Source organism: Echinops telfairi, unplaced genomic scaffold, assembly GCF_000313985.2.
Source record: "Echinops telfairi isolate 266 unplaced genomic scaffold, ASM31398v2 ScPeMD7_7417;HRSCAF=8455, whole genome shotgun sequence".
Taxonomy (NCBI): Eukaryota; Metazoa; Chordata; class Mammalia; order Afrosoricida; family Tenrecidae; genus Echinops; species Echinops telfairi.
The window spans coordinates 7,471,486-7,478,553 of NW_022111317.1; the positions used below are offsets into that span (position 1 = coordinate 7,471,486).

Below are 7,068 nucleotides of genomic sequence, written 5' to 3' on the forward strand. Positions count from 1 at the left end.
GATCAGTTTGCCCTTTTCATAGGCCAGGATACTTAGATGATTCTCCACCAGCAACACAAGTCAAAGGCATCGATTCTCCTTTGGTCTTCCCATTCAAGGTCCAACTTTCACCTGCATTTTATGGCTTCAGTCAGGCACACCTCAGTCCTCAAGGTAACATCCTTACCCTTCAATACTCTAAAGAGGTCTGTGCAGCAGATTTACCTAAAGCAGCGGCTCTCAACCTGCGGGTCGCGACCCCTTTGGGGGTCAAAGACCCTTTCACCGCGGTCACCCGATTCATAACAGTAGCAAAATGAGAAGTTGTGAAGTAGCAACAAAAATAATTTTATGGTTGGGGGGGTCACCACAACATGAGGAACTGTATTAAAGGGTTAAGGCATTAAGAAGGTTGAGAGCCCCTGACCTAAATAAATACATCTTTTGATCTCCTGACTGTGTATGGATTGTGGATCCAAGCAAGACAAAATCATTGACAACTTCAACCTTTTCCCCATTTATCATGTTATTTCTTGGACCAGTTGTGAAGATGTAGGTCCTCTTAATGTTGAGGAGTTGTCATCAGCAAATGCTTCAAGTCTTCCTCCCTTTCAGCAAGCAAGGTGGTGTCATCTGCATACCCCAGGTTGTTCATAAGCCTTCCCCCAACCTTGATGCCACTCTCTTCTTCATAGAATCCAGCCTCTCTGATGATTTGCTCAGCATATCCATTGAACAAGTCTGGAGAGGGGATACAACCGTGATGTACACCTTTCCTAATTTTAAGCCATGCAGGATTCCTTTGTTCTATTCCTACAACTGCCTCTTGATCCATGTACAAGTCCCTCCTGAGCACAACAATGAAGTGTTCTGGGATTCCCATTGTTTTCAAGGCTATACACAGTTTATTATGATCCACACAGTTGAAAGCCTTTGTATAGTCAATGAAGCACAAGTGAACATCTCTCTGGTATTCTCTACTCTGAGCCGAGATCCAAGTTGTAGGACATCACATATTGATCAGCCTCTATGTGGGTACCACCTAGATGTGGAAAGGAAGTCCGTGACAATGGGGATGCGATTTCAAGGCAGCTGGGTAAGATGGGGCTTCTAATCAGAATAAGTTGATTCCAAGGCAATGCTTCTCAACCAGGGGTGATTTTGCATCAGGGATATTTGACCTTTGGGGTTCTCACTAAGGGGAAGGAGAGTTGCTGCTAGTAGAAGGCCAGGGTTGACACTGAACATCCTACAATACACAGGATCGCCCTTACAATGATTATGTTTCCCCCCAATATTGATAAAGCTGCTATTGAGAACTCTCAGTATGAGAGAGTAGCAAGACAGGTTATTCCTTGTACCTCTGAGCCTGGGACTTGAGAGCAAGTCCCACTGAATTGACCACATAACATCCTGCAATACTCAGTACCAAAGGAAGTAGTAAAAGGGTCACTGAGGGAAATGAAATTAGACAGCAAACTTGTTGGCACACCTTTGACTAGAAGGTAGGGGTTCTATTAAATTCTGAACACCTGGTTTGCAGACAGCTAAGGAAGACAGTAAAAGCTCAAAATCCATTTGCCGGGTCCCCACATCGGTTAGGCCTCTATTGAGTTCCCTCAGACCACTGAACAGGGAGGTGAACAGTCTTGTCCACAGACGGCACACACTACAAAGTGGATCACAACAGATATTGTTAGGTTTAAATGTAGCATCTTGCCATTTATTTTCCCTGTGGGCCTGTTTGTAACTTGTTCTAGTTTTTACTAGTTTCTGCTTTCTATTGGAATGAGGTTTTTCTGGGTTAGATTTTTATTGATGTTGCTGTTTCTCTCCCTCCTCCTCTTCTTTCCTCCTCTTCCTCCTCCTTTTTCATGTGATTATCTTCACATGAAATCCAAGATAGCTAACCCTAGAGAGACAGCAACTAGATCAATAGTGTCTTGGGGTTATAACAAGGGAGGTTGGTAGGACAAGAGTGGCTACTCACAATGGATGCAAGAATGAAGAAAAGGTACCAACATGGGTTGTGGTCATAATTGCACAATTCTTTTTAATGTATTGGGACCATTAAATTATATGCTATGTGAATGTTATGTCAATAAAGTTTCTGAAGAAGAAAAAGGAAGAAGAAGAAGAAAAGAAAAGAAAAGAAAAGAAAGAAAGATAGAAAGAAAGAAAGAAAGAAAGAAAGATGGGGAATTATTCCTCCCCTTGAATGTGGTGGGCCCCGGGACTACTTTGACCAATAGAATACAGTGGCATCCACTTACCAGTTTCCAGAGCTTGTAAATGTGGAAACTTCTGGAACATTCACTCTTGAAGACCAGTGCTGCCGTATAAGTCTGACTACCTGGAGGCTACCATGATGTGAGGAAGCCCAAGCAGTCTCATGGAGGGGCAATTTGAAAACAACAACAACAGAAGAAGGTCAGCCCAGCAGTTCCAGCCATTCCCACCAGGCTTAAGGATAGGAGGGACACCTTTTGGGACCTTTCAGCCCAGTCCATTCTCCAACCGAATCCCATTGAGTGACATATGAACCAAGGACATTGAGGCAGAAGAGTCACCCACTGCACTCTGACTAAATTCCTGACCCATGACATCATGCTGCCTTTGAAGGGCTCTTGTTTTCAGCCATTAAACCAAGGCAGTTAAGGTAGTTTGTTACAGCCCAAGAAATGAACAGGACCCAAGGGCTTTTGCCTGTTTCCCCCTCTTTGCTATTGGCTGAAAAATCTTGGTGAGGGAGTGTTATACCTGGACAATCCCCTTCTTGCCAGTTGTGCCCAACAGCTTTTCCAAGGACCATTATCTCCATTGGGCTTTGACCTTTCAATCCTATGCCCATGGTCCATTGCTCACCCCACACGCAGCCAGAGGAACCGCTTACAAATCAGATCATCCAACTCCCCCCACTTAAAACCTTTATACTTAGCACCCACTGATTGTACTTCGAACCAAATCCAAATCCCACGAGGTCTGCTCACCCTGCCTGCCTCTGGAGGCCTGCTCCCCTTTCTCATCTGCCTCAGTATGTTGCAACCACTCAGGCCTTTTGGACTCCTTCCCATCCCAGAGTCTTGCTCTAGAATGTTCCTCCTTCGCTTCGTCACAAGGTGGAGGATTTCTCAGAGGTTTAACCTGGCTACTCAAACCCCAGTAGTCCTTACTCCCACCTGACTACTACCCCAAGCCCCGTTTCGTTCTCTTCACAGCCCTCAGCACTGTCTGAAGTGACTCATGTGTGTCAACTCATTGGTTAGACGAGGACAGTCTAGAAGGATTCCTCGTCCACTTGCTGAGCGGCTTGACTCCTCGTGTCTCAATGGCATTGAGAATCCTGTGGAGCAGAGCGCTCTCCTCCGACACACACAAGGTCACTGTGAACGACCTCTGTGGAGTGGGAACGAGGTCTTGCCTGGTTTTACTTACTCTGGAATTTACATTTGTTTACAGTATTACATTAATTCTGAAAGGTTTTGCACTCTTAAAACCAATGGCACCCTGGGCATACCTCCTCAGTCCTCGGAAGGCAGAGGAGGGACAGCTAATGCCTCTGGGCCAGGCTGACCTCTGCCCTTGACCTTGGGAAGTTGGTTCTTTTTGATCTTTGTTAAAAAGTGAGAAAGATCTCCTCTCTCTGCTTACTCGCTCCCCTTCTCCTCAGTCCTACTTCTGCCTCCTCCTTCCGTATCCACCTCTTATCAGCACAGCCCTTCTGGTCTGTGACCCCTTTCATGTGTCAACTGCTACCTTCTCTAGGAAAGAGCCGTGGGGGTGCTGTCGGCTAAACATTGGACTGCTAACCACAGTGGTTCAAACCCACCAGTCGCTCGGATGGAGAAAGTTGAGACTATTTGCTCCACTAAAGATTTGCAGCCTCAGAAACTCTACCTAGGGTCTCTCAGAGTCCGAATGGACTATTGGCAGTGAGTTTGGCTTAGAATTTCATCAGTCCTTAGTAATGTTAGGAGAATTCCTTATCTCCCCCCCCCCTCTTCCAGTGCCTAATCAAACTGGAGTTGTTCATGATGTCCACCATGTTGATCTGATGCGTTCATTAGTTAGCTCTTCCAACACCTTTCTTTGACTTCTGAGGAGCCTTTGCCTTGGGACCTCGGCCTGGTCATTTTCTTCTTCTTCTTCCTCCTTTGTGGCATCCTTGACAGTATAGTTGGAATTGAATTGTCAGAAAGAACCACAGAGACTGTGAACCTCCAGTCTCCAGAGAAGAGATGACCCACATAACTTGGGTTGATGAAGCCAAAGGCTTAGTCTTCCACAAAGTAGGGCTACTCTCTGGATGAAAAGGCTGGGTTGGGGTGCCCTCTAGTGGGTTGTTTTCTACACTTACATTTTCCCATGAAAGAAGAAGCGTTATTGGGGGGGAACAGAAGCCGCGGTTCTCAGTCCTGTCTCGACCATGGACTTGCTGCAGAACCCTGGATGGAGCACTTCATGTCCCTTGGCCTCAAAGCCTTCCATGTAACGTCAGAATTTAGATGATCTAGTTCATGCCTATTAAAACCCATCCCCACGAGTGGCCAGGATGGTGATGACTCAACTCTCAGGAAACTCTCTCCTCCAAAACAAAGATCAAGCTGGACGAAATGAAGACTGGGCATTTGCCCCAAAGCATTCAACAAAGAGAGAACTGCCCAATAAAATCAACCGAGGCCGAGGAAGAACGATGGCAGTCTGGTTCTGTATGGCTGTCTCCCTCCTATAGTTCTTTGTCGGAAAGCTCTACCGTGGTGGGTAGGGCAAGCTGAGAGGATCAGCAAGGGCAATAAAGTGGGGGAGGCAGACTGATGTGGGGCCAACCCAAAACTTGCTGCCATCGATTGGATTGCAACTCATAAAACTCCATGCTCAGGGATGTTGTTGAAAATGATGAGTACCTGATACCAAGGGCTCTAGCAGAAAGAAACTGTTCTGGAAACGCCGATGGCAACATACGTACACATGTGCTTGATACAATTGACATATGGATTGTTATAAGAGCTGTAAGAGTCCCCAAAAAGATGATTTATTACATTTTTTCAAAGGTGGAGAAAATGATCATTACCTCAGTAGCAAAAGGAAAAAAAAAAAAAGCATGGAAGGTCAAGGTTGAAGCTAGCCTGGGGTTTCAGTACTCATTGTGACAGGAGACAGACCAACATATCATCCTGGATTTGAACTTGGACACCGAGTCAGAGGACTTCAAAAGCTGTCCCCTGTGCCCTGTGGTCTGGAATGCATGTCCAAAGTGGCACACATATTCAGGAGAGAGTGGGGAAGGAGTTGTTGTTGTTGTTGTTATTGTTGTTGTTGTTATTGTTGTTGTTAGGTGCCATAGAGTTAGTTCCAACCTTCAGTGACCCCGTGCACAACAGAACAAAGCACTGCATCGTCCTGCACCATCCTCACAATTGTTCCTGTGCCTGAGCCCATTGTTGCAGCCAGTGTCAAAAATCCATCTTGCTAAAGGGCTTCTTCTCTTTCATTGTCCCTCCATGTGACCAGGGATGTCCTTTAGGATGTGCCTCTCCAGGGACTGGGTGTTTCCTAACAATATGTCCAACATATGTAAGACAAAGTCTTTTTATCCTTCCCTAAGGAGCACGCTGGCCTTACTTCTTCCAAGACAGACCTGTTTGTCCTTTTAGCAGCCCCTGGTGCTTTCTTCGCCAGCACCACAATTCAAATGCATCGAGTCTTCATCGGTCTTCCTTACTCAATGGCCAATTTTCACATGCATATGAAGCCATGGGAAAATACCCTGGCTTGGGTCAGACACACTGTAGTCATCAAAGCAGCATGTGTGCTTTTCAATAATCTAAAAAGGTCTTGTGCAGCAGATTTGCCTGGGGCCACAAAGGGCCTGGTGAGGCTCTACTGCCTGGTCGAACACGAGGCCCTGTGAATCAAGAAGTGAAAACTGGGACCAAGTTGTACACGTTGGGGACTTTCAGTGCATTTTCCAAGTCCCACTGAGATCCACTGGCAAAGTGAAGAGGTCTTATTGGCTCAGTGTGTGCTCCAACCTTTGACCAAATACTGACTGCCCCTTAAGTGAACGCAGACCAAGGACGACGCCTAGGAAACCAGCCTTAAAAATTAACAAGAAGAGACACGTAGCAGATACACCAGTGGCTATACGCTGTGATAGGAACAGTCTCTAGAGAATTAGTCCAGAAAGATCATTAAGCAAATCAACAAAACAATAAGCATTAAAACCAGCAGCAGCAACCACCATTCCTCTGGGGAGAGGTGGTCAGAATCTGTATGACCACCTATTATGAAAATTACTCATTTTTTAGCAAAAATAATATGAGCCAGGACAGGCAGTCAGAATGGCCAATTAACAACAAATAGTCGATAGAAAGTGTTTCCCAGGAGGCCCAAACGTTGGCCTTAGCAGGTAAAGACTTCAAAACAGCCATATGAATACAGCTAAAGAAATAAAGGCAAGATTTCGTCTTTCCTACTTCGGACGTGTTGTCGGGAGAGACCAGTCCCTGGAGAAGGACAACACACTTTGTAAAGCGGAGGGAGGACAAAAATGAGGAAGGGCCTCAGTGAGGTGGGTTGCCACAGCAGCTGCCACAATGAACACTTGTGAGGATGCTGCCAGCCGGGCAGTGCTTCGTTCTGTGGTACACAGGGTCACTGGAGGTCAGACCTGACTGGATGGCACCTACAAAGAGGTAAACGAAAGTAGAAGAGCAATGACTCATCAGATAACAATTATCAAAGAGCCAGACATGTGAGAAAAAACACTTTCTGGGGTGCAGGAGGGATGCTGGTGGTCAGCCACTGAAGGCATGGTTTGTAGCAGAGATGAGGACCTTCTAGGCTGCCAGCAGGCCACAGGTGGGAGGATGAGGGAAGTGGGAATCCAGGGACACCTATCGGAGGGCAGGCTTTTGAGCCCTGGTTTCACTGTCAAGAATATCCCAGAAAGGCTGAGCTGCAAATGTGTTGAGGGACCAAGAGTGGGAGCTCAGGCATTGCTCCACTCACAATCCTCGTACCCACGCCATTAGCCATCAGTTTTCTCCCTCTACCACAGAAACTGCAGGAAAGCCCCTCCAGCCCCCC

The 7,068-nt window shown here is 46.3% G+C and overlaps 1 protein-coding gene across 1 annotated transcript in view; it reads left to right on the forward strand.

Moving 5' to 3' along the window:
* PLAAT5 (phospholipase A and acyltransferase 5) overlaps positions 1–7,068 on the forward strand; it is a 72,609-nt gene that overhangs the window by 57,428 nt on the left and 8,113 nt on the right. The gene's annotated exons all lie outside the window — the stretch shown is intronic.